The sequence below is a fragment of the Anomaloglossus baeobatrachus genome, unplaced genomic scaffold (genome assembly GCF_048569485.1).
Source record: "Anomaloglossus baeobatrachus isolate aAnoBae1 unplaced genomic scaffold, aAnoBae1.hap1 Scaffold_995, whole genome shotgun sequence".
Classification (NCBI taxonomy): domain Eukaryota; kingdom Metazoa; phylum Chordata; class Amphibia; order Anura; family Aromobatidae; genus Anomaloglossus; species Anomaloglossus baeobatrachus.
Window position 1 is genome coordinate 1 of NW_027445399.1, and position 25,620 is coordinate 25,620.

Below are 25,620 nucleotides of genomic sequence, written 5' to 3' on the forward strand. Positions count from 1 at the left end.
ATTCCTATCATGCATTGGTTTTTGGGGTTTTCTTTGAGTAATGATGATCTCTTTAGTAGTCTGTTGGCGCCCTCTCCTGGAGGAATAGTTTGCTTGCTCTTGGACATTCTAAAAGAGAGGTCATGATAGACATTGAGCTTCTGAGCTCAATTGGGGACAGTCATGGGTGATGAATGTTTGCAACCTACTGCGAAGCCTCATACCGCAATATAAGGAACGTCAAATACTAAGAAAGGGCGGCCTATGAAAGAATTACTACTTTCAATAAGTACACTTAAACGGCTAATTGGGAATAGAAAAACTGTAAAAAGCCCTCTGAGAAAGCCCCCCTCTAACCTTTGATAGTAAGCTTTTCTGTAGTCTGCCTGTTGATGTATTTTCCGTTTGAACTGTGCACAACATGAAGAGACGGAACACTGGCGGCTTGTCACAATGCCCCCCGATGACATCACAATAGCGCTGCTGCCTAGAAAACAAGCTGCGCAGAAGAAGTTGTTCTTTGGGTGGGAGGGTGGGCTAGTGGAAGGAGGGGGCAATCTCTTTTTTTCCCGGGTGGTAGGGGGATGACAGGAGAAGGGAAGCGGGTGGTGAGAAAGGTACAGAGGGCAGGGTTTGGGGGCTGGGAAGGAAAGGGAAAAGATTAGGGTTTGGGGATGATGAAAGGGCTTTCTACGGGTAAGGATGGCAAAGGGTGGCAGTGACGGAAAGTCAGGCAACCTGTCCTGTCCGTCTTTTTGTATCGTGAATTGGAAAGACTGCAAGGGGGAGGGGAGTTGCTTGCGCCCTAAAGGAGGAGTTATTCAGATTCATTGCAGTGGGCGGCGGCTGCAAAACGCACCATTCTTCTTGTTTTGGCTCTGCAAAGCAGCCTTTTCAAGGGTTGGCTTGGGTGACAAAATGTCTTGTGTAGGCGTGGGTTTGTCTCCCTCTCGCTCTCTCTCCCTAAGATGTGTCCGGCATAGGCCAGGGTGCCACTCGAGGCCCAAACCAATTCTGGTTATCGCTTCTCGGCCTTTTGGCTAAGATCAAGTGTAGTATCTGTTCTTATCAGTTTAATATCTGATACGTCCCCTATCTGGGGACCATATATTAAATGGATTTTTAGAACAGGGAGATGGAAAAAGAGCTTGCTCTGTCCACTCCACGCATTGACCTGGTATTGCAGTACCTCCAGGAACGGTGCACCCCTTCTTAACCCAGTTTCCAAAAGCAGAACTCAATTCACCTGATTCATATTAGCCCGATTTAATGAATTGGAAGAAAGCATACGTCTTCATATGCACCTCAATTTGGCCCATTCACTTTTCACACTTCCTCCTTTTGTTTTTTATCTTTCACACTTTTGACTTTCTTTATTCATCCAAATAGCAAACTCATCACCACTCAACCTGACCAACTCGGCTATGTCCCCGTGCTGCAGTTCTCTGTCTTATCTAGATCATTTGCAATTGAATGGAATAGATCCCTTTTGGACAAAGTGGATTCACCTGCTGCTGCAGTGACCACAGGTGTGATAACATCTAGAATTGGCATCTGGTGCGATCTCTCCGCTTCCACTCCAAAGAAAGTTACCTGTTTATTCCTATCATGCATTGGTTTTTGGGGTTTTCTTTGAGTAATGATGATCTCTTTAGTAGTCTGTTGGCGCCCTCTCCTGGAGGAATAGTTTGCTTGCTCTTGGACATTCTAAAAGAGAGGTCATGATAGACATTGAGCTTCTGAGCTCAATTGGGGACAGTCATGGGTGATGAATGTTTGCAACCTACTGCGAAGCCTCATACCGCAATATAAGGAACGTCAAATACTAAGAAAGGGCGGCCTATGAAAGAATTACTACTTTCAATAAGTACACTTAAACGGCTAATTGGGAATAGAAAAACTGTAAAAAGCCCTCTGAGAAAGCCCCCCTCTAACCTTTGATAGTAAGCTTTTCTGTAGTCTGCCTGTTGATGTATTTTCCGTTTGAACTGTGCACAACATGAAGAGACGGAACACTGGCGGCTTGTCACAATGCCCCCCGATGACATCACAATAGCGCTGCTGCCTAGAAAACAAGCTGCGCAGAAGAAGTTGTTCTTTGGGTGGGAGGGTGGGCTAGTGGAAGGAGGGGGCAATCTCTTTTTTTCCCGGGTGGTAGGGGGATGACAGGAGAAGGGAAGCGGGTGGTGAGAAAGGTACAGAGGGCAGGGTTTGGGGGCTGGGAAGGAAAGGGAAAAGATTAGGGTTTGGGGATGATGAAAGGGCTTTCTACGGGTAAGGATGGCAAAGGGTGGCAGTGACGGAAAGTCAGGCAACCTGTCCTGTCCGTCTTTTTGTATCGTGAATTGGAAAGACTGCAAGGGGGAGGGGAGTTGCTTGCGCCCTAAAGGAGGAGTTATTCAGATTCATTGCAGTGGGCGGCGGCTGCAAAACGCACCATTCTTCTTGTTTTGGCTCTGCAAAGCAGCCTTTTCAAGGGTTGGCTTGGGTGACAAAATGTCTTGTGTAGGCGTGGGTTTGTCTCCCTCTCGCTCTCTCTCCCTAAGATGTGTCCGGCATAGGCCAGGGTGCCACTCGAGGCCCAAACCAATTCTGGTTATCGCTTCTCGGCCTTTTGGCTAAGATCAAGTGTAGTATCTGTTCTTATCAGTTTAATATCTGATACGTCCCCTATCTGGGGACCATATATTAAATGGATTTTTAGAACAGGGAGATGGAAAAAGAGCTTGCTCTGTCCACTCCACGCATTGACCTGGTATTGCAGTACCTCCAGGAACGGTGCACCCCTTCTTAACCCAGTTTCCAAAAGCAGAACTCAATTCACCTGATTCATATTAGCCCGATTTAATGAATTGGAAGAAAGCATACGTCTTCATATGCACCTCAATTTGGCCCATTCACTTTTCACACTTCCTCCTTTTGTTTTTTATCTTTCACACTTTTGACTTTCTTTATTCATCCAAATAGCAAACTCATCACCACTCAACCTGACCAACTCGGCTATGTCCCCGTGCTGCAGTTCTCTGTCTTATCTAGATCATTTGCAATTGAATGGAATAGATCCCTTTTGGACAAAGTGGATTCACCTGCTGCTGCAGTGACCACAGGTGTGATAACATCTAGAATTGGCATCTGGTGCGATCTCTCCGCTTCCACTCCAAAGAAAGTTACCTGTTTATTCCTATCATGCATTGGTTTTTGGGGTTTTCTTTGAGTAATGATGATCTCTTTAGTAGTCTGTTGGCGCCCTCTCCTGGAGGAATAGTTTGCTTGCTCTTGGACATTCTAAAAGAGAGGTCATGATAGACATTGAGCTTCTGAGCTCAATTGGGGACAGTCATGGGTGATGAATGTTTGCAACCTACTGCGAAGCCTCATACCGCAATATAAGGAACGTCAAATACTAAGAAAGGGCGGCCTATGAAAGAATTACTACTTTCAATAAGTACACTTAAACGGCTAATTGGGAATAGAAAAACTGTAAAAAGCCCTCTGAGAAAGCCCCCCTCTAACCTTTGATAGTAAGCTTTTCTGTAGTCTGCCTGTTGATGTATTTTCCGTTTGAACTGTGCACAACATGAAGAGACGGAACACTGGCGGCTTGTCACAATGCCCCCCGATGACATCACAATAGCGCTGCTGCCTAGAAAACAAGCTGCGCAGAAGAAGTTGTTCTTTGGGTGGGAGGGTGGGCTAGTGGAAGGAGGGGGCAATCTCTTTTTTTCCCGGGTGGTAGGGGGATGACAGGAGAAGGGAAGCGGGTGGTGAGAAAGGTACAGAGGGCAGGGTTTGGGGGCTGGGAAGGAAAGGGAAAAGATTAGGGTTTGGGGATGATGAAAGGGCTTTCTACGGGTAAGGATGGCAAAGGGTGGCAGTGACGGAAAGTCAGGCAACCTGTCCTGTCCGTCTTTTTGTATCGTGAATTGGAAAGACTGCAAGGGGGAGGGGAGTTGCTTGCGCCCTAAAGGAGGAGTTATTCAGATTCATTGCAGTGGGCGGCGGCTGCAAAACGCACCATTCTTCTTGTTTTGGCTCTGCAAAGCAGCCTTTTCAAGGGTTGGCTTGGGTGACAAAATGTCTTGTGTAGGCGTGGGTTTGTCTCCCTCTCGCTCTCTCTCCCTAAGATGTGTCCGGCATAGGCCAGGGTGCCACTCGAGGCCCAAACCAATTCTGGTTATCGCTTCTCGGCCTTTTGGCTAAGATCAAGTGTAGTATCTGTTCTTATCAGTTTAATATCTGATACGTCCCCTATCTGGGGACCATATATTAAATGGATTTTTAGAACAGGGAGATGGAAAAAGAGCTTGCTCTGTCCACTCCACGCATTGACCTGGTATTGCAGTACCTCCAGGAACGGTGCACCCCTTCTTAACCCAGTTTCCAAAAGCAGAACTCAATTCACCTGATTCATATTAGCCCGATTTAATGAATTGGAAGAAAGCATACGTCTTCATATGCACCTCAATTTGGCCCATTCACTTTTCACACTTCCTCCTTTTGTTTTTTATCTTTCACACTTTTGACTTTCTTTATTCATCCAAATAGCAAACTCATCACCACTCAACCTGACCAACTCGGCTATGTCCCCGTGCTGCAGTTCTCTGTCTTATCTAGATCATTTGCAATTGAATGGAATAGATCCCTTTTGGACAAAGTGGATTCACCTGCTGCTGCAGTGACCACAGGTGTGATAACATCTAGAATTGGCATCTGGTGCGATCTCTCCGCTTCCACTCCAAAGAAAGTTACCTGTTTATTCCTATCATGCATTGGTTTTTGGGGTTTTCTTTGAGTAATGATGATCTCTTTAGTAGTCTGTTGGCGCCCTCTCCTGGAGGAATAGTTTGCTTGCTCTTGGACATTCTAAAAGAGAGGTCATGATAGACATTGAGCTTCTGAGCTCAATTGGGGACAGTCATGGGTGATGAATGTTTGCAACCTACTGCGAAGCCTCATACCGCAATATAAGGAACGTCAAATACTAAGAAAGGGCGGCCTATGAAAGAATTACTACTTTCAATAAGTACACTTAAACGGCTAATTGGGAATAGAAAAACTGTAAAAAGCCCTCTGAGAAAGCCCCCCTCTAACCTTTGATAGTAAGCTTTTCTGTAGTCTGCCTGTTGATGTATTTTCCGTTTGAACTGTGCACAACATGAAGAGACGGAACACTGGCGGCTTGTCACAATGCCCCCCGATGACATCACAATAGCGCTGCTGCCTAGAAAACAAGCTGCGCAGAAGAAGTTGTTCTTTGGGTGGGAGGGTGGGCTAGTGGAAGGAGGGGGCAATCTCTTTTTTTCCCGGGTGGTAGGGGGATGACAGGAGAAGGGAAGCGGGTGGTGAGAAAGGTACAGAGGGCAGGGTTTGGGGGCTGGGAAGGAAAGGGAAAAGATTAGGGTTTGGGGATGATGAAAGGGCTTTCTACGGGTAAGGATGGCAAAGGGTGGCAGTGACGGAAAGTCAGGCAACCTGTCCTGTCCGTCTTTTTGTATCGTGAATTGGAAAGACTGCAAGGGGGAGGGGAGTTGCTTGCGCCCTAAAGGAGGAGTTATTCAGATTCATTGCAGTGGGCGGCGGCTGCAAAACGCACCATTCTTCTTGTTTTGGCTCTGCAAAGCAGCCTTTTCAAGGGTTGGCTTGGGTGACAAAATGTCTTGTGTAGGCGTGGGTTTGTCTCCCTCTCGCTCTCTCTCCCTAAGATGTGTCCGGCATAGGCCAGGGTGCCACTCGAGGCCCAAACCAATTCTGGTTATCGCTTCTCGGCCTTTTGGCTAAGATCAAGTGTAGTATCTGTTCTTATCAGTTTAATATCTGATACGTCCCCTATCTGGGGACCATATATTAAATGGATTTTTAGAACAGGGAGATGGAAAAAGAGCTTGCTCTGTCCACTCCACGCATTGACCTGGTATTGCAGTACCTCCAGGAACGGTGCACCCCTTCTTAACCCAGTTTCCAAAAGCAGAACTCAATTCACCTGATTCATATTAGCCCGATTTAATGAATTGGAAGAAAGCATACGTCTTCATATGCACCTCAATTTGGCCCATTCACTTTTCACACTTCCTCCTTTTGTTTTTTATCTTTCACACTTTTGACTTTCTTTATTCATCCAAATAGCAAACTCATCACCACTCAACCTGACCAACTCGGCTATGTCCCCGTGCTGCAGTTCTCTGTCTTATCTAGATCATTTGCAATTGAATGGAATAGATCCCTTTTGGACAAAGTGGATTCACCTGCTGCTGCAGTGACCACAGGTGTGATAACATCTAGAATTGGCATCTGGTGCGATCTCTCCGCTTCCACTCCAAAGAAAGTTACCTGTTTATTCCTATCATGCATTGGTTTTTGGGGTTTTCTTTGAGTAATGATGATCTCTTTAGTAGTCTGTTGGCGCCCTCTCCTGGAGGAATAGTTTGCTTGCTCTTGGACATTCTAAAAGAGAGGTCATGATAGACATTGAGCTTCTGAGCTCAATTGGGGACAGTCATGGGTGATGAATGTTTGCAACCTACTGCGAAGCCTCATACCGCAATATAAGGAACGTCAAATACTAAGAAAGGGCGGCCTATGAAAGAATTACTACTTTCAATAAGTACACTTAAACGGCTAATTGGGAATAGAAAAACTGTAAAAAGCCCTCTGAGAAAGCCCCCCTCTAACCTTTGATAGTAAGCTTTTCTGTAGTCTGCCTGTTGATGTATTTTCCGTTTGAACTGTGCACAACATGAAGAGACGGAACACTGGCGGCTTGTCACAATGCCCCCCGATGACATCACAATAGCGCTGCTGCCTAGAAAACAAGCTGCGCAGAAGAAGTTGTTCTTTGGGTGGGAGGGTGGGCTAGTGGAAGGAGGGGGCAATCTCTTTTTTTCCCGGGTGGTAGGGGGATGACAGGAGAAGGGAAGCGGGTGGTGAGAAAGGTACAGAGGGCAGGGTTTGGGGGCTGGGAAGGAAAGGGAAAAGATTAGGGTTTGGGGATGATGAAAGGGCTTTCTACGGGTAAGGATGGCAAAGGGTGGCAGTGACGGAAAGTCAGGCAACCTGTCCTGTCCGTCTTTTTGTATCGTGAATTGGAAAGACTGCAAGGGGGAGGGGAGTTGCTTGCGCCCTAAAGGAGGAGTTATTCAGATTCATTGCAGTGGGCGGCGGCTGCAAAACGCACCATTCTTCTTGTTTTGGCTCTGCAAAGCAGCCTTTTCAAGGGTTGGCTTGGGTGACAAAATGTCTTGTGTAGGCGTGGGTTTGTCTCCCTCTCGCTCTCTCTCCCTAAGATGTGTCCGGCATAGGCCAGGGTGCCACTCGAGGCCCAAACCAATTCTGGTTATCGCTTCTCGGCCTTTTGGCTAAGATCAAGTGTAGTATCTGTTCTTATCAGTTTAATATCTGATACGTCCCCTATCTGGGGACCATATATTAAATGGATTTTTAGAACAGGGAGATGGAAAAAGAGCTTGCTCTGTCCACTCCACGCATTGACCTGGTATTGCAGTACCTCCAGGAACGGTGCACCCCTTCTTAACCCAGTTTCCAAAAGCAGAACTCAATTCACCTGATTCATATTAGCCCGATTTAATGAATTGGAAGAAAGCATACGTCTTCATATGCACCTCAATTTGGCCCATTCACTTTTCACACTTCCTCCTTTTGTTTTTTATCTTTCACACTTTTGACTTTCTTTATTCATCCAAATAGCAAACTCATCACCACTCAACCTGACCAACTCGGCTATGTCCCCGTGCTGCAGTTCTCTGTCTTATCTAGATCATTTGCAATTGAATGGAATAGATCCCTTTTGGACAAAGTGGATTCACCTGCTGCTGCAGTGACCACAGGTGTGATAACATCTAGAATTGGCATCTGGTGCGATCTCTCCGCTTCCACTCCAAAGAAAGTTACCTGTTTATTCCTATCATGCATTGGTTTTTGGGGTTTTCTTTGAGTAATGATGATCTCTTTAGTAGTCTGTTGGCGCCCTCTCCTGGAGGAATAGTTTGCTTGCTCTTGGACATTCTAAAAGAGAGGTCATGATAGACATTGAGCTTCTGAGCTCAATTGGGGACAGTCATGGGTGATGAATGTTTGCAACCTACTGCGAAGCCTCATACCGCAATATAAGGAACGTCAAATACTAAGAAAGGGCGGCCTATGAAAGAATTACTACTTTCAATAAGTACACTTAAACGGCTAATTGGGAATAGAAAAACTGTAAAAAGCCCTCTGAGAAAGCCCCCCTCTAACCTTTGATAGTAAGCTTTTCTGTAGTCTGCCTGTTGATGTATTTTCCGTTTGAACTGTGCACAACATGAAGAGACGGAACACTGGCGGCTTGTCACAATGCCCCCCGATGACATCACAATAGCGCTGCTGCCTAGAAAACAAGCTGCGCAGAAGAAGTTGTTCTTTGGGTGGGAGGGTGGGCTAGTGGAAGGAGGGGGCAATCTCTTTTTTTCCCGGGTGGTAGGGGGATGACAGGAGAAGGGAAGCGGGTGGTGAGAAAGGTACAGAGGGCAGGGTTTGGGGGCTGGGAAGGAAAGGGAAAAGATTAGGGTTTGGGGATGATGAAAGGGCTTTCTACGGGTAAGGATGGCAAAGGGTGGCAGTGACGGAAAGTCAGGCAACCTGTCCTGTCCGTCTTTTTGTATCGTGAATTGGAAAGACTGCAAGGGGGAGGGGAGTTGCTTGCGCCCTAAAGGAGGAGTTATTCAGATTCATTGCAGTGGGCGGCGGCTGCAAAACGCACCATTCTTCTTGTTTTGGCTCTGCAAAGCAGCCTTTTCAAGGGTTGGCTTGGGTGACAAAATGTCTTGTGTAGGCGTGGGTTTGTCTCCCTCTCGCTCTCTCTCCCTAAGATGTGTCCGGCATAGGCCAGGGTGCCACTCGAGGCCCAAACCAATTCTGGTTATCGCTTCTCGGCCTTTTGGCTAAGATCAAGTGTAGTATCTGTTCTTATCAGTTTAATATCTGATACGTCCCCTATCTGGGGACCATATATTAAATGGATTTTTAGAACAGGGAGATGGAAAAAGAGCTTGCTCTGTCCACTCCACGCATTGACCTGGTATTGCAGTACCTCCAGGAACGGTGCACCCCTTCTTAACCCAGTTTCCAAAAGCAGAACTCAATTCACCTGATTCATATTAGCCCGATTTAATGAATTGGAAGAAAGCATACGTCTTCATATGCACCTCAATTTGGCCCATTCACTTTTCACACTTCCTCCTTTTGTTTTTTATCTTTCACACTTTTGACTTTCTTTATTCATCCAAATAGCAAACTCATCACCACTCAACCTGACCAACTCGGCTATGTCCCCGTGCTGCAGTTCTCTGTCTTATCTAGATCATTTGCAATTGAATGGAATAGATCCCTTTTGGACAAAGTGGATTCACCTGCTGCTGCAGTGACCACAGGTGTGATAACATCTAGAATTGGCATCTGGTGCGATCTCTCCGCTTCCACTCCAAAGAAAGTTACCTGTTTATTCCTATCATGCATTGGTTTTTGGGGTTTTCTTTGAGTAATGATGATCTCTTTAGTAGTCTGTTGGCGCCCTCTCCTGGAGGAATAGTTTGCTTGCTCTTGGACATTCTAAAAGAGAGGTCATGATAGACATTGAGCTTCTGAGCTCAATTGGGGACAGTCATGGGTGATGAATGTTTGCAACCTACTGCGAAGCCTCATACCGCAATATAAGGAACGTCAAATACTAAGAAAGGGCGGCCTATGAAAGAATTACTACTTTCAATAAGTACACTTAAACGGCTAATTGGGAATAGAAAAACTGTAAAAAGCCCTCTGAGAAAGCCCCCCTCTAACCTTTGATAGTAAGCTTTTCTGTAGTCTGCCTGTTGATGTATTTTCCGTTTGAACTGTGCACAACATGAAGAGACGGAACACTGGCGGCTTGTCACAATGCCCCCCGATGACATCACAATAGCGCTGCTGCCTAGAAAACAAGCTGCGCAGAAGAAGTTGTTCTTTGGGTGGGAGGGTGGGCTAGTGGAAGGAGGGGGCAATCTCTTTTTTTCCCGGGTGGTAGGGGGATGACAGGAGAAGGGAAGCGGGTGGTGAGAAAGGTACAGAGGGCAGGGTTTGGGGGCTGGGAAGGAAAGGGAAAAGATTAGGGTTTGGGGATGATGAAAGGGCTTTCTACGGGTAAGGATGGCAAAGGGTGGCAGTGACGGAAAGTCAGGCAACCTGTCCTGTCCGTCTTTTTGTATCGTGAATTGGAAAGACTGCAAGGGGGAGGGGAGTTGCTTGCGCCCTAAAGGAGGAGTTATTCAGATTCATTGCAGTGGGCGGCGGCTGCAAAACGCACCATTCTTCTTGTTTTGGCTCTGCAAAGCAGCCTTTTCAAGGGTTGGCTTGGGTGACAAAATGTCTTGTGTAGGCGTGGGTTTGTCTCCCTCTCGCTCTCTCTCCCTAAGATGTGTCCGGCATAGGCCAGGGTGCCACTCGAGGCCCAAACCAATTCTGGTTATCGCTTCTCGGCCTTTTGGCTAAGATCAAGTGTAGTATCTGTTCTTATCAGTTTAATATCTGATACGTCCCCTATCTGGGGACCATATATTAAATGGATTTTTAGAACAGGGAGATGGAAAAAGAGCTTGCTCTGTCCACTCCACGCATTGACCTGGTATTGCAGTACCTCCAGGAACAGTGCACCCCTTCTTAACCCAGTTTCCAAAAGCAGAACTCAATTCACCTGATTCATATTAGCCCGATTTAATGAATTGGAAGAAAGCATACGTCTTCATATGCACCTCAATTTGGCCCATTCACTTTTCACACTTCCTCCTTTTGTTTTTTATCTTTCACACTTTTGACTTTCTTTATTCATCCAAATAGCAAACTCATCACCACTCAACCTGACCAACTCGGCTATGTCCCCGTGCTGCAGTTCTCTGTCTTATCTAGATCATTTGCAATTGAATGGAATAGATCCCTTTTGGACAAAGTGGATTCACCTGCTGCTGCAGTGACCACAGGTGTGATAACATCTAGAATTGGCATCTGGTGCGATCTCTCCGCTTCCACTCCAAAGAAAGTTACCTGTTTATTCCTATCATGCATTGGTTTTTGGGGTTTTCTTTGAGTAATGATGATCTCTTTAGTAGTCTGTTGGCGCCCTCTCCTGGAGGAATAGTTTGCTTGCTCTTGGACATTCTAAAAGAGAGGTCATGATAGACATTGAGCTTCTGAGCTCAATTGGGGACAGTCATGGGTGATGAATGTTTGCAACCTACTGCGAAGCCTCATACCGCAATATAAGGAACGTCAAATACTAAGAAAGGGCGGCCTATGAAAGAATTACTACTTTCAATAAGTACACTTAAACGGCTAATTGGGAATAGAAAAACTGTAAAAAGCCCTCTGAGAAAGCCCCCCTCTAACCTTTGATAGTAAGCTTTTCTGTAGTCTGCCTGTTGATGTATTTTCCGTTTGAACTGTGCACAACATGAAGAGACGGAACACTGGCGGCTTGTCACAATGCCCCCCGATGACATCACAATAGCGCTGCTGCCTAGAAAACAAGCTGCGCAGAAGAAGTTGTTCTTTGGGTGGGAGGGTGGGCTAGTGGAAGGAGGGGGCAATCTCTTTTTTTCCCGGGTGGTAGGGGGATGACAGGAGAAGGGAAGCGGGTGGTGAGAAAGGTACAGAGGGCAGGGTTTGGGGGCTGGGAAGGAAAGGGAAAAGATTAGGGTTTGGGGATGATGAAAGGGCTTTCTACGGGTAAGGATGGCAAAGGGTGGCAGTGACGGAAAGTCAGGCAACCTGTCCTGTCCGTCTTTTTGTATCGTGAATTGGAAAGACTGCAAGGGGGAGGGGAGTTGCTTGCGCCCTAAAGGAGGAGTTATTCAGATTCATTGCAGTGGGCGGCGGCTGCAAAACGCACCATTCTTCTTGTTTTGGCTCTGCAAAGCAGCCTTTTCAAGGGTTGGCTTGGGTGACAAAATGTCTTGTGTAGGCGTGGGTTTGTCTCCCTCTCGCTCTCTCTCCCTAAGATGTGTCCGGCATAGGCCAGGGTGCCACTCGAGGCCCAAACCAATTCTGGTTATCGCTTCTCGGCCTTTTGGCTAAGATCAAGTGTAGTATCTGTTCTTATCAGTTTAATATCTGATACGTCCCCTATCTGGGGACCATATATTAAATGGATTTTTAGAACAGGGAGATGGAAAAAGAGCTTGCTCTGTCCACTCCACGCATTGACCTGGTATTGCAGTACCTCCAGGAACGGTGCACCCCTTCTTAACCCAGTTTCCAAAAGCAGAACTCAATTCACCTGATTCATATTAGCCCGATTTAATGAATTGGAAGAAAGCATACGTCTTCATATGCACCTCAATTTGGCCCATTCACTTTTCACACTTCCTCCTTTTGTTTTTTATCTTTCACACTTTTGACTTTCTTTATTCATCCAAATAGCAAACTCATCACCACTCAACCTGACCAACTCGGCTATGTCCCCGTGCTACAGTTCTCTGTCTTATCTAGATCATTTGCAATTGAATGGAATAGATCCCTTTTGGACAAAGTGGATTCACCTGCTGCTGCAGTGACCACAGGTGTGATAACATCTAGAATTGGCATCTGGTGCGATCTCTCCGCTTCCACTCCAAAGAAAGTTACCTGTTTATTCCTATCATGCATTGGTTTTTGGGGTTTTCTTTGAGTAATGATGATCTCTTTAGTAGTCTGTTGGCGCCCTCTCCTGGAGGAATAGTTTGCTTGCTCTTGGACATTCTAAAAGAGAGGTCATGATAGACATTGAGCTTCTGAGCTCAATTGGGGACAGTCATGGGTGATGAATGTTTGCAACCTACTGCGAAGCCTCATACCGCAATATAAGGAACGTCAAATACTAAGAAAGGGCGGCCTATGAAAGAATTACTACTTTCAATAAGTACACTTAAACGGCTAATTGGGAATAGAAAAACTGTAAAAAGCCCTCTGAGAAAGCCCCCCTCTAACCTTTGATAGTAAGCTTTTCTGTAGTCTGCCTGTTGATGTATTTTCCGTTTGAACTGTGCACAACATGAAGAGACGGAACACTGGCGGCTTGTCACAATGCCCCCCGATGACATCACAATAGCGCTGCTGCCTAGAAAACAAGCTGCGCAGAAGAAGTTGTTCTTTGGGTGGGAGGGTGGGCTAGTGGAAGGAGGGGGCAATCTCTTTTTTTCCCGGGTGGTAGGGGGATGACAGGAGAAGGGAAGCGGGTGGTGAGAAAGGTACAGAGGGCAGGGTTTGGGGGCTGGGAAGGAAAGGGAAAAGATTAGGGTTTGGGGATGATGAAAGGGCTTTCTACGGGTAAGGATGGCAAAGGGTGGCAGTGACGGAAAGTCAGGCAACCTGTCCTGTCCGTCTTTTTGTATCGTGAATTGGAAAGACTGCAAGGGGGAGGGGAGTTGCTTGCGCCCTAAAGGAGGAGTTATTCAGATTCATTGCAGTGGGCGGCGGCTGCAAAACGCACCATTCTTCTTGTTTTGGCTCTGCAAAGCAGCCTTTTCAAGGGTTGGCTTGGGTGACAAAATGTCTTGTGTAGGCGTGGGTTTGTCTCCCTCTCGCTCTCTCTCCCTAAGATGTGTCCGGCATAGGCCAGGGTGCCACTCGAGGCCCAAACCAATTCTGGTTATCGCTTCTCGGCCTTTTGGCTAAGATCAAGTGTAGTATCTGTTCTTATCAGTTTAATATCTGATACGTCCCCTATCTGGGGACCATATATTAAATGGATTTTTAGAACAGGGAGATGGAAAAAGAGCTTGCTCTGTCCACTCCACGCATTGACCTGGTATTGCAGTACCTCCAGGAACGGTGCACCCCTTCTTAACCCAGTTTCCAAAAGCAGAACTCAATTCACCTGATTCATATTAGCCCGATTTAATGAATTGGAAGAAAGCATACGTCTTCATATGCACCTCAATTTGGCCCATTCACTTTTCACACTTCCTCCTTTTGTTTTTTATCTTTCACACTTTTGACTTTCTTTATTCATCCAAATAGCAAACTCATCACCACTCAACCTGACCAACTCGGCTATGTCCCCGTGCTGCAGTTCTCTGTCTTATCTAGATCATTTGCAATTGAATGGAATAGATCCCTTTTGGACAAAGTGGATTCACCTGCTGCTGCAGTGACCACAGGTGTGATAACATCTAGAATTGGCATCTGGTGCGATCTCTCCGCTTCCACTCCAAAGAAAGTTACCTGTTTATTCCTATCATGCATTGGTTTTTGGGGTTTTCTTTGAGTAATGATGATCTCTTTAGTAGTCTGTTGGCGCCCTCTCCTGGAGGAATAGTTTGCTTGCTCTTGGACATTCTAAAAGAGAGGTCATGATAGACATTGAGCTTCTGAGCTCAATTGGGGACAGTCATGGGTGATGAATGTTTGCAACCTACTGCGAAGCCTCATACCGCAATATAAGGAACGTCAAATACTAAGAAAGGGCGGCCTATGAAAGAATTACTACTTTCAATAAGTACACTTAAACGGCTAATTGGGAATAGAAAAACTGTAAAAAGCCCTCTGAGAAAGCCCCCCTCTAACCTTTGATAGTAAGCTTTTCTGTAGTCTGCCTGTTGATGTATTTTCCGTTTGAACTGTGCACAACATGAAGAGACGGAACACTGGCGGCTTGTCACAATGCCCCCCGATGACATCACAATAGCGCTGCTGCCTAGAAAACAAGCTGCGCAGAAGAAGTTGTTCTTTGGGTGGGAGGGTGGGCTAGTGGAAGGAGGGGGCAATCTCTTTTTTTCCCGGGTGGTAGGGGGATGACAGGAGAAGGGAAGCGGGTGGTGAGAAAGGTACAGAGGGCAGGGTTTGGGGGCTGGGAAGGAAAGGGAAAAGATTAGGGTTTGGGGATGATGAAAGGGCTTTCTACGGGTAAGGATGGCAAAGGGTGGCAGTGACGGAAAGTCAGGCAACCTGTCCTGTCCGTCTTTTTGTATCGTGAATTGGAAAGACTGCAAGGGGGAGGGGAGTTGCTTGCGCCCTAAAGGAGGAGTTATTCAGATTCATTGCAGTGGGCGGCGGCTGCAAAACGCACCATTCTTCTTGTTTTGGCTCTGCAAAGCAGCCTTTTCAAGGGTTGGCTTGGGTGACAAAATGTCTTGTGTAGGCGTGGGTTTGTCTCCCTCTCGCTCTCTCTCCCTAAGATGTGTCCGGCATAGGCCAGGGTGCCACTCGAGGCCCAAACCAATTCTGGTTATCGCTTCTCGGCCTTTTGGCTAAGATCAAGTGTAGTATCTGTTCTTATCAGTTTAATATCTGATACGTCCCCTATCTGGGGACCATATATTAAATGGATTTTTAGAACAGGGAGATGGAAAAAGAGCTTGCTCTGTCCACTCCACGCATTGACCTGGTATTGCAGTACCTCCAGGAACGGTGCACCCCTTCTTAACCCAGTTTCCAAAAGCAGAACTCAATTCACCTGATTCATATTAGCCCGATTTAATGAATTGGAAGAAAGCATACGTCTTCATATGCACCTCAATTTGGCCCATTCACTTTTCACACTTCCTCCTTTTGTTTTTTATCTTTCACACTTTTGACTTTCTTTATTCATCCAAATAGCAAACTCATCACCACTCAACCTGACCAACTCGGCTATGTCCCCGTGCTGCAGTTCTCTGTCTTATCTAGATCATTTGCAATTGAATGGAATAGATCCCTTTTGGACAAAGTGGATTCACCTGCTGCTGCAGTGACCACAGGTGTGATAACATCTAGAATTGGCATCTGGTGCGATCTCTCCGCTTCCACTCCAAAGAAAGTTACCTGTTTATTCCTATCATGCATTGGTTTTTGGGGTTTTCTTTGAGTAATGATGATCTCTTTAGTAGTCTGTTGGCGCCCTCTCCTGGAGGAATAGTTTGCTTGCTCTTGGACATTCTAAAAGAGAGGTCATGATAGACATTGAGCTTCTGAGCTCAATTGGGGACAGTCATGGGTGATGAATGTTTGCAACCTACTGCGAAGCCTCATACCGCAATATAAGGAACGTCAAATACTAAGAAAGGGCGGCCTATGAAAGAATTACTACTTTCAATAAGTACACTTAAACGGCTAATTGGGAATAGAAAAACTGTAAAAAGCCCTCTGAGAAAGCCCCCCTCTAACCTTTGATAGTAAGCTTTTCTGTAGTCTGCCTGTTGATGTATTTTCCGTTTGAACTGTGCACAACATGAAGAGACGGAACACTGGCGGCTTGTCACAATGCCCCCCGATGACATCACAATAGCGCTGCTGCCTAGAAAACAAGCTGCGCAGAAGAAGTTGTTCTTTGGGTGGGAGGGTGGGCTAGTGGAAGGAGGGGGCAATCTCTTTTTTTCCCGGGTGGTAGGGGGATGACAGGAGAAGGGAAGCGGGTGGTGAGAAAGGTACAGAGGGCAGGGTTTGGGGGCTGGGAAGGAAAGGGAAAAGATTAGGGTTTGGGGATGATGAAAGGGCTTTCTACGGGTAAGGATGGCAAAGGGTGGCAGTGACGGAAAGTCAGGCAACCTGTCCTGTCCGTCTTTTTGTATCGTGAATTGGAAAGACTGCAAGGGGGAGGGGAGTTGCTTGCGCCCTAAAGGAGGAGTTATTCAGATTCATTGCAGTGGGCGGCGGCTGCAAAACGCACCATTCTTCTTGTTTTGGCTCTGCAAAGCAGCCTTTTCAAGGGTTGGCTTGGGTGACAAAATGTCTTGTGTAGGCGTGGGTTTGTCTCCCTCTCGCTCTCTCTCCCTAAGATGTGTCCGGCATAGGCCAGGGTGCCACTCGAGGCCCAAACCAATTCTGGTTATCGCTTCTCGGCCTTTTGGCTAAGATCAAGTGTAGTATCTGTTCTTATCAGTTTAATATCTGATACGTCCCCTATCTGGGGACCATATATTAAATGGATTTTTAGAACAGGGAGATGGAAAAAGAGCTTGCTCTGTCCACTCCACGCATTGACCTGGTATTGCAGTACCTCCAGGAACGGTGCACCCCTTCTTAACCCAGTTTCCAAAAGCAGAACTCAATTCACCTGATTCATATTAGCCCGATTTAATGAATTGGAAGAAAGCATACGTCTTCATATGCACCTCAATTTGGCCCATTCACTTTTCACACTTCCTCCTTTTGTTTTTTATCTTTCACACTTTTGACTTTCTTTATTCATCCAAATAGCAAACTCATCACCACTCAACCTGACCAACTCGGCTATGTCCCCGTGCTGCAGTTCTCTGTCTTATCTAGATCATTTGCAATTGAATGGAATAGATCCCTTTTGGACAAAGTGGATTCACCTGCTGCTGCAGTGACCACAGGTGTGATAACATCTAGAATTGGCATCTGGTGCGATCTCTCCGCTTCCACTCCAAAGAAAGTTACCTGTTTATTCCTATCATGCATTGGTTTTTGGGGTTTTCTTTGAGTAATGATGATCTCTTTAGTAGTCTGTTGGCGCCCTCTCCTGGAGGAATAGTTTGCTTGCTCTTGGACATTCTAAAAGAGAGGTCATGATAGACATTGAGCTTCTGAGCTCAATTGGGGACAGTCATGGGTGATGAATGTTTGCAACCTACTGCGAAGCCTCATACCGCAATATAAGGAACGTCAAATACTAAGAAAGGGCGGCCTATGAAAGAATTACTACTTTCAATAAGTACACTTAAACGGCTAATTGGGAATAGAAAAACTGTAAAAAGCCCTCTGAGAAAGCCCCCCTCTAACCTTTGATAGTAAGCTTTTCTGTAGTCTGCCTGTTGATGTATTTTCCGTTTGAACTGTGCACAACATGAAGAGACGGAACACTGGCGGCTTGTCACAATGCCCCCCGATGACATCACAATAGCGCTGCTGCCTAGAAAACAAGCTGCGCAGAAGAAGTTGTTCTTTGGGTGGGAGGGTGGGCTAGTGGAAGGAGGGGGCAATCTCTTTTTTTCCCGGGTGGTAGGGGGATGACAGGAGAAGGGAAGCGGGTGGTGAGAAAGGTACAGAGGGCAGGGTTTGGGGGCTGGGAAGGAAAGGGAAAAGATTAGGGTTTGGGGATGATGAAAGGGCTTTCTACGGGTAAGGATGGCAAAGGGTGGCAGTGACGGAAAGTCAGGCAACCTGTCCTGTCCGTCTTTTTGTATCGTGAATTGGAAAGACTGCAAGGGGGAGGGGAGTTGCTTGCGCCCTAAAGGAGGAGTTATTCAGATTCATTGCAGTGGGCGGCGGCTGCAAAACGCACCATTCTTCTTGTTTTGGCTCTGCAAAGCAGCCTTTTCAAGGGTTGGCTTGGGTGACAAAATGTCTTGTGTAGGCGTGGGTTTGTCTCCCTCTCGCTCTCTCTCCCTAAGATGTGTCCGGCATAGGCCAGGGTGCCACTCGAGGCCCAAACCAATTCTGGTTATCGCTTCTCGGCCTTTTGGCTAAGATCAAGTGTAGTATCTGTTCTTATCAGTTTAATATCTGATACGTCCCCTATCTGGGGACCATATATTAAATGGATTTTTAGAACAGGGAGATGGAAAAAGAGCTTGCTCTGTCCACTCCACGCATTGACCTGGTATTGCAGTACCTCCAGGAACGGTGCACCCCTTCTTAACCCAGTTTCCAAAAGCAGAACTCAATTCACCTGATTCATATTAGCCCGATTTAATGAATTGGAAGAAAGCATACGTCTTCATATGCACCTCAATTTGGCCCATTCACTTTTCACACTTCCTCCTTTTGTTTTTTATCTTTCACACTTTTGACTTTCTTTATTCATCCAAATAGCAAACTCATCACCACTCAACCTGACCAACTCGGCTATGTCCCCGTGCTGCAGTTCTCTGTCTTATCTAGATCATTTGCAATTGAATGGAATAGATCCCTTTTGGACAAAGTGGATTCACCTGCTGCTGCAGTGACCACAGGTGTGATAACATCTAGAATTGGCATCTGGTGCGATCTCTCCGCTTCCACTCCAAAGAAAGTTACCTGTTTATTCCTATCATGCATTGGTTTTTGGGGTTTTCTTTGAGTAATGATGATCTCTTTAGTAGTCTGTTGGCGCCCTCTCCTGGAGGAATAGTTTGCTTGCTCTTGGACATTCTAAAAGAGAGGTCATGATAGACATTGAGCTTCTGAGCTCAATTGGGGACAGTCATGGGTGATGAATGTTTGCAACCTACTGCGAAGCCTCATACCGCAATATAAGGAACGTCAAATACTAAGAAAGGGCGGCCTATGAAAGAATTACTACTTTCAATAAGTACACTTAAACGGCTAATTGGGAATAGAAAAACTGTAAAAAGCCCTCTGAGAAAGCCCCCCTCTAACCTTTGATAGTAAGCTTTTCTGTAGTCTGCCTGTTGATGTATTTTCCGTTTGAACTGTGCACAACATGAAGAGACGGAACACTGGCGGCTTGTCACAATGCCCCCCGATGACATCACAATAGCGCTGCTGCCTAGAAAACAAGCTGCGCAGAAGAAGTTGTTCTTTGGGTGGGAGGGTGGGCTAGTGGAAGGAGGGGGCAATCTCTTTTTTTCCCGGGTGGTAGGGGGATGACAGGAGAAGGGAAGCGGGTGGTGAGAAAGGTACAGAGGGCAGGGTTTGGGGGCTGGGAAGGAAAGGGAAAAGATTAGGGTTTGGGGATGATGAAAGGGCTTTCTACGGGTAAGGATGGCAAAGGGTGGCAGTGACGGAAAGTCAGGCAACCTGTCCTGTCCGTCTTTTTGTATCGTGAATTGGAAAGACTGCAAGGGGGAGGGGAGTTGCTTGCGCCCTAAAGGAGGAGTTATTCAGATTCATTGCAGTGGGCGGCGGCTGCAAAACGCACCATTCTTCTTGTTTTGGCTCTGCAAAGCAGCCTTTTCAAGGGTTGGCTTGGGTGACAAAATGTCTTGTGTAGGCGTGGGTTTGTCTCCCTCTCGCTCTCTCTCCCTAAGATGTGTCCGGCATAGGCCAGGGTGCCACTCGAGGCCCAAACCAATTCTGGTTATCGCTTCTCGGCCTTTTGGCTAAGATCAAGTGTAGTATCTGTTCTTATCAGTTTAATATCTGATACGTCCCCTATCTGGGGACCATATATTAAATGGATTTTTAGAACAGGGAGATGGAAAAAGAGCTTGCTCTGTCCACTCCACGCATTGACCTAGTATTGCAGTACCTCCAGGAACGGTGCACCCCTTCTTAACCCAGTTTCCAAAAGCAGAACTCAATTCACCTGATTCATATTAGCCCGATTTAATGAATTGGAAGAAAGCATACGTCTTCATATGCACCTCAATTTGGCCCATTCACTTTTCACACTTCCTCCTTTTGTTTTTTATCTTTCACACTTTTGACTTTCTTTATTCATCCAAATAGCAAACTCATCACCACTCAACCTGACCAACTCGGCTATGTCCCCGTGCTGCAGTTCTCTGTCTTATCTAGATCATTTGCAATTGAATGGAATAGATCCCTTTTGGACAAAGTGGATTCACCTGCTGCTGCAGTGACCACAGGTGTGATAACATCTAGAATTGGCATCTGGTGCGATCTCTCCGCTTCCACTCCAAAGAAAGTTACCTGTTTATTCCTATCATGCATTGGTTTTTGGGGTTTTCTTTGAGTAATGATGATCTCTTTAGTAGTCTGTTGGCGCCCTCTCCTGGAGGAATAGTTTGCTTGCTCTTGGACATTCTAAAAGAGAGGTCATGATAGACATTGAGCTTCTGAGCTCAATTGGGGACAGTCATGGGTGATGAATGTTTGCAACCTACTGCGAAGCCTCATACCGCAATATAAGGAACGTCAAATACTAAGAAAGGGCGGCCTATGAAAGAATTACTACTTTCAATAAGTACACTTAAACGGCTAATTGGGAATAGAAAAACTGTAAAAAGCCCTCTGAGAAAGCCCCCCTCTAACCTTTGATAGTAAGCTTTTCTGTAGTCTGCCTGTTGATGTATTTTCCGTTTGAACTGTGCACAACATGAAGAGACGGAACACTGGCGGCTTGTCACAATGCCCCCCGATGACATCACAATAGCGCTGCTGCCTAGAAAACAAGCTGCGCAGAAGAAGTTGTTCTTTGGGTGGGAGGGTGGGCTAGTGGAAGGAGGGGGCAATCTCTTTTTTTCCCGGGTGGTAGGGGGATGACAGGAGAAGGGAAGCGGGTGGTGAGAAAGGTACAGAGGGCAGGGTTTGGGGGCTGGGAAGGAAAGGGAAAAGATTAGGGTTTGGGGATGATGAAAGGGCTTTCTACGGGTAAGGATGGCAAAGGGTGGCAGTGACGGAAAGTCAGGCAACCTGTCCTGTCCGTCTTTTTGTATCGTGAATTGGAAAGACTGCAAGGGGGAGGGGAGTTGCTTGCGCCCTAAAGGAGGAGTTATTCAGATTCATTGCAGTGGGCGGCGGCTGCAAAACGCACCATTCTTCTTGTTTTGGCTCTGCAAAGCAGCCTTTTCAAGGGTTGGCTTGGGTGACAAAATGTCTTGTGTAGGCGTGGGTTTGTCTCCCTCTCGCTCTCTCTCCCTAAGATGTGTCCGGCATAGGCCAGGGTGCCACTCGAGGCCCAAACCAATTCTGGTTATCGCTTCTCGGCCTTTTGGCTAAGATCAAGTGTAGTATCTGTTCTTATCAGAACAAACTGAGCTAGCTACACTTGACGAGATACGATCAGGGAGACAAGCTCCGAAGCCCAGCCGAGACCGAAAGAGGGAGATTGGACGGAAGAAGAGCTTGGCAGAAAGAAGCAAGAAGACGAAGGCTCGGAGAAGACTTGGGGAGACCAGAGGAACTTCGAGGAGGAACACAGCGGGAGAAGACACCCGGAGAAGAATCCAAGATCCAGCTCCGGGAACTCAAGCAGGAACCAGCCATGGCAAGCAAGCCAGAGAAGGCAGCCAGGAAGGCTCAGGACCCAGGGACCTCCAGGAAGGCTCATCCAGAGGCTTCTTCGGCCCAAGAGGCCCCTACCTCCGACGCCGGCCAGCCGGAGGGAGCCCGGACGCCGCCTGAAAAGGCTCCAACCCTGGAGCCTTGGATGCGGCAGACGGTCGCCCTGAAGCTAAAGGCGGTGGATGGTAGGTTGCCGGACATGTCCAGCGACGTGTTCTGCAAGAAGATGATTCTGGATCAGGGCTTCTCCAGGGCGGAAACCCTGAGTGTCCAGACCTTCATGACTGGCATTTTTCTGGTAACCTTTGCCACGGTGAATGCCTGCAGGAGATACTGGGAGGCGATGAACGCAGCGATGCCGGACTCCCCTTTTCATTCTTTTTTAGGATCCTGTCCTATACAGAGGGATGAGAAGAGGATCACGGTCTCCATGCGGAACCCGCACACCCCAGGAAGAGACATCTCCACGTTCCTGGGACGTCTCTGCACAGTGGTGAGGGAGCCATCCCACATCCTTAACGGCAACGGATTCTGGACGGGTAAGTGGTCAGTAACCGTTCGACTCTACAGGGAACCAGCATCCGAGGATGGTCTCCAGCACCTGCCCCCGACATTCTCTCTGGGAAACTCCTTTGGTCTCATCTACTACCCGGACATGCCACACAACTGCAGGAAATGTGGCGGGAAAGGGCATTCGATGAAGACCTGCAAGGAGGACGCCTGCAGGGTTTGCCGGGTGACGGGACACAGCTCCAAGGACTGCCCAAAGAAGAAGACTTGCAACCTATGTGGACAGGCGGACCACCTTTACAAGGACTGCCCACAGCGGGAGAAATCCTGGGCAAGGGTTGCCGCGGCGACCCAGTATCGGGTAGTCACAGCTTCGTCGACCAAGGCAGCTACGACCAAGGCCACAGAGGCCAAGGACAAGGCGGCCAAGAACCCGGCGACCGTGGCTCCAGCCGATGCCCCAGCAGCCACGGAGTCCAGGAAAAAGAAGGGTAAGAAAAATGTTGCCCCCTCCCTGGTCCCCCCCCCTGTCACCCCTGTCCAAACCCCTCCCCCCCCGGCCAACCCTACTGAGGATTCCACTACCTCCACCTCATTTCCCTACTCCTCAGTTGGTCCCCTCACCCCCCCCCCAAAGCCCACTCTCCCTCCCCAGACCATGAGAGCAGAGGGCCTCAGCACTCTTGCACTTTTCACCGAGGAGGATTTTCCAGCTCTTGTCTCCTCAGGTACAGGCCAAAGGAAAAGGAAGGTGGAAGATAGTCCTGTCGCAGAACCTTCCAAGCTGTTCATTGTGGACCTTAACCCACCCCAGGAAGAGGAGGATGGCCTCCTCCCAGAACCGGACGTGTTGGAGCAGATGGTGGAGTCCCTTGTGGCCGAAGAAGAAATGGAGGAGTCGGAAGCCACTGAGGCACCATCCCTGCTTGATCAGCTAGCAGAAGAGGGTCTGCTGGAGATACCCTTACCAGCAGGTGCCAAAGAGGAAGAACCGCCCGACCGGAGTGGTAACTAAGGCACACCGCCTGCTCTAACTTTCTCTTTCCTCCAATGACTGCTAACATTAACATCTTTTCCATTAATGTTAGGAGCATCAGAGACAAGTTCCGACGTCAGACAATTTTTGCGTTCCTTAACACTCAGTCTAGTGATGTATTTTTCCTGCAGGAATGCTCCCTTCCCTCCTCTAGGTCCTTCAACCATCTGGCCAGGGAGTGGACCCATGGCCCATCCTACTGGTCTGGCGGGGGCGACTGTAGGTCCGCGGGGGTCGCCGTGCTGATCAGGGGAAGCGCCTTCACATTGGACTCTGTTCAGGAAATCGTCTGCGGCAGGTTACTGCTCGTGGATGGCACCTGGGCGGGAGAACCTGTCAGGTTCATCAATGTGTATGCTTCTCCTGTGAAGAGCGATCGACTGGAGCTCCTCCAAGCCCTGCGCCCTCAGCTCGCTACCGCCAGGACGGTAGTGATGGCCGGGGATTTCAACTGCCCGATTGAGGAGGATGGACGCAGTTCTGGAACGGCTGCCAAGTTGGACGTCACATCCAAACTGCTCATTGAGATGGTGACCGAAGCCTCTCTTGTGGACGTTGTTGGCTCCATCGGACACGGATCCGTGAACTATTCATGGTGCCGATCCGATGGCTCGCTGCGTTCCAGGATTGACTTTGTGTTTACCTCTCGGGCGGTTGGGCGGAGTGGGCACTCGATGGTCCCCTGCTTCTTCTCTGACCACAGAGCCATTCACTTTCAAGGTGTGCTGGGCCATGGCTTCCCCATTGGCCCGGGCTCCTGGAAGCTGAACTGCTCTCTGCTGGAAAAGGGTGAGATTCTGGAGGAGCTTAGAGCTGCCTACTCCACGTGGCGGGCCTACAAGGCGGGCTTCCAGTCTGTTTCTGACTGGTGGGAATACGTTAAACTCGAGTTCCGTTTCTTCTTTCAGGCAAAGAGTCAACAACAGGCGTGTCTGAAGAGGAGGGACTTCAGGAGACTCCAGCGTGAGCTGCGTTCCCTGCAGGACCTTCTTCGATGCGGCTGGGACGTGAGAGAGGAGCTGGAGGAGACTAAGAGGAGCCTGAAAAGGCACTTCGAGGAGGAGTCCGAGCGAATTGTCTTCCGTTCCAAAGTGGAGAACCTGGAGAAGGGTGAGAAATGTAACTCGTTCTTTTTCAGGAAACTCCACGCCGGTCACACGCCCATGAATGAACTACGAGACGAGAGTGGAAACATGCGACGCGGGAAAGAGAACGTGATGAAGGTCGTCAGCGACTTCTACAGCGAACTCTACGCCCGCAAGACTACTGACCCCGAGGCCGCCGATAAGTTCCTGTCAGGTATCACTAACCATCTTGACCCTGCAGACGCGGCGGCCATGGATGTTCCTCTGACGGTGGACGAGCTGCTCTCGGCCGCCAAATCCTTTAGTTCTGGCAGGACACCGGGCAGTGACGGCCTCCCAGCAGAGCTCTATGTAGCGCTGGGAGACCTAATCTGTCCGGACCTGTTAGGGCTGTATGAGGAGATGGTGGTGGAGGGCAGAATGCCTCCATCTCTGAGGGAAGGAATGGTCACGATCCTGTACAAGCGTAAAGGAGAGAGGTGCGACCTGAAGAATTGGCGTCCCATCACCCTTCTGAACGTCGACTACAAGATCCTGGCCAAGACGATGGCAACGAGATTGAAGACTGTTATCGGACGGATCATCCACCCGGATCAGACCTGCGGCATCCCCGGACGTCGCATCGCAGACAGCCTGGCTCTCATGCGGGACACGGTCGAGTACATCAAAGCCCGCCGGGTGCACGCAGCCCTGATCTCGTTGGATCAGGAAAAGGCCTTCGACCGTGTTTCCCATGAGTTCCTGGGCAAAGCTCTGCACAGGTTAGGTTTGGGTAACATGTTTTGCTTGTATGTCCAACTAATGTATTTTGATATTCACAGCTCGGTGTTGGTGAACGGCTGGAAGACTGACCCCTTCCCGGTCCTCTCAGGGGTCAGACAAGGCTGTCCTCTGTCACCTCTTCTTTTTGTTTGTGTTATAGAACTCTTTGCAGAGGCTATCCGGCGGAATGGAGAGATCAGAGGGATCACCGCACCAGGACCAGAACGCTTCGAGGTCAAGTGCTCGCTCTACATGGACGACGTGACCGTCTTCTGCGCGGACCGGCGCTCAGTCGACACCCTCGTCCAGACCTGTGAGACCTTCGGACGGGCTTCGGGAGCCAAAGTCAACTGCGGGAAGTCGGAAGCCATGCTCTTCGGGGACTGGCAGCCGGCCTCTTCCGCC

At 48.1% G+C, this 25,620-nt stretch overlaps 13 non-coding genes and 1 pseudogene across 13 annotated transcripts; all 14 read left to right on the forward strand.

The window, feature by feature from the left end:
• The first annotated feature begins 999 nt into the window (after window positions 1-999).
• Window positions 1,000-1,190, forward strand: LOC142289660 (U2 spliceosomal RNA). Its single transcript, XR_012750113.1, has one exon. It is a non-coding gene; the product is annotated as a U2 spliceosomal RNA (small nuclear RNA).
• Window positions 1,191-2,577: 1,387 nt separating this feature from the next.
• Window positions 2,578-2,768, forward strand: LOC142289663 (U2 spliceosomal RNA). The gene has a single exon (XR_012750114.1). It is a non-coding gene; the product is annotated as a U2 spliceosomal RNA (small nuclear RNA).
• Window positions 2,769-4,155: 1,387 nt separating this feature from the next.
• On the forward strand, window positions 4,156-4,346 carry LOC142289664 (U2 spliceosomal RNA). The gene has a single exon (XR_012750115.1). It is a non-coding gene; the product is annotated as a U2 spliceosomal RNA (small nuclear RNA).
• A 1,387-nt stretch (window positions 4,347-5,733) lies between these two features.
• Window positions 5,734-5,924, forward strand: LOC142289665 (U2 spliceosomal RNA). The gene has a single exon (XR_012750116.1). It is a non-coding gene; the product is annotated as a U2 spliceosomal RNA (small nuclear RNA).
• A 1,387-nt stretch (window positions 5,925-7,311) lies between these two features.
• LOC142289649 (U2 spliceosomal RNA) lies at window positions 7,312-7,502 on the forward strand. The gene has a single exon (XR_012750104.1). It is a non-coding gene; the product is annotated as a U2 spliceosomal RNA (small nuclear RNA).
• A 1,387-nt stretch (window positions 7,503-8,889) lies between these two features.
• On the forward strand, window positions 8,890-9,080 carry LOC142289650 (U2 spliceosomal RNA). Its single transcript, XR_012750105.1, has one exon. It is a non-coding gene; the product is annotated as a U2 spliceosomal RNA (small nuclear RNA).
• Window positions 9,081-10,467: 1,387 nt separating this feature from the next.
• On the forward strand, window positions 10,468-10,658 carry LOC142289648 (U2 spliceosomal RNA). The gene has a single exon (XR_012750103.1). It is a non-coding gene; the product is annotated as a U2 spliceosomal RNA (small nuclear RNA).
• A 1,387-nt stretch (window positions 10,659-12,045) lies between these two features.
• LOC142289651 (U2 spliceosomal RNA) lies at window positions 12,046-12,236 on the forward strand. The gene has a single exon (XR_012750106.1). It is a non-coding gene; the product is annotated as a U2 spliceosomal RNA (small nuclear RNA).
• A 1,387-nt stretch (window positions 12,237-13,623) lies between these two features.
• Window positions 13,624-13,814, forward strand: LOC142289652 (U2 spliceosomal RNA). Its single transcript, XR_012750107.1, has one exon. It is a non-coding gene; the product is annotated as a U2 spliceosomal RNA (small nuclear RNA).
• A 1,387-nt stretch (window positions 13,815-15,201) lies between these two features.
• LOC142289653 (U2 spliceosomal RNA) lies at window positions 15,202-15,392 on the forward strand. Its single transcript, XR_012750108.1, has one exon. It is a non-coding gene; the product is annotated as a U2 spliceosomal RNA (small nuclear RNA).
• Window positions 15,393-16,779: 1,387 nt separating this feature from the next.
• On the forward strand, window positions 16,780-16,970 carry LOC142289654 (U2 spliceosomal RNA). Its single transcript, XR_012750109.1, has one exon. It is a non-coding gene; the product is annotated as a U2 spliceosomal RNA (small nuclear RNA).
• A 1,387-nt stretch (window positions 16,971-18,357) lies between these two features.
• Window positions 18,358-18,548, forward strand: LOC142289655 (U2 spliceosomal RNA). The gene has a single exon (XR_012750110.1). It is a non-coding gene; the product is annotated as a U2 spliceosomal RNA (small nuclear RNA).
• Window positions 18,549-19,935: 1,387 nt separating this feature from the next.
• On the forward strand, window positions 19,936-20,126 carry LOC142289658 (U2 spliceosomal RNA). Its single transcript, XR_012750112.1, has one exon. It is a non-coding gene; the product is annotated as a U2 spliceosomal RNA (small nuclear RNA).
• A 1,387-nt stretch (window positions 20,127-21,513) lies between these two features.
• On the forward strand, window positions 21,514-21,617 carry LOC142289662 (U2 spliceosomal RNA; annotated as a pseudogene).
• Window positions 21,618-25,620: the final 4,003 nt, after the last annotated feature.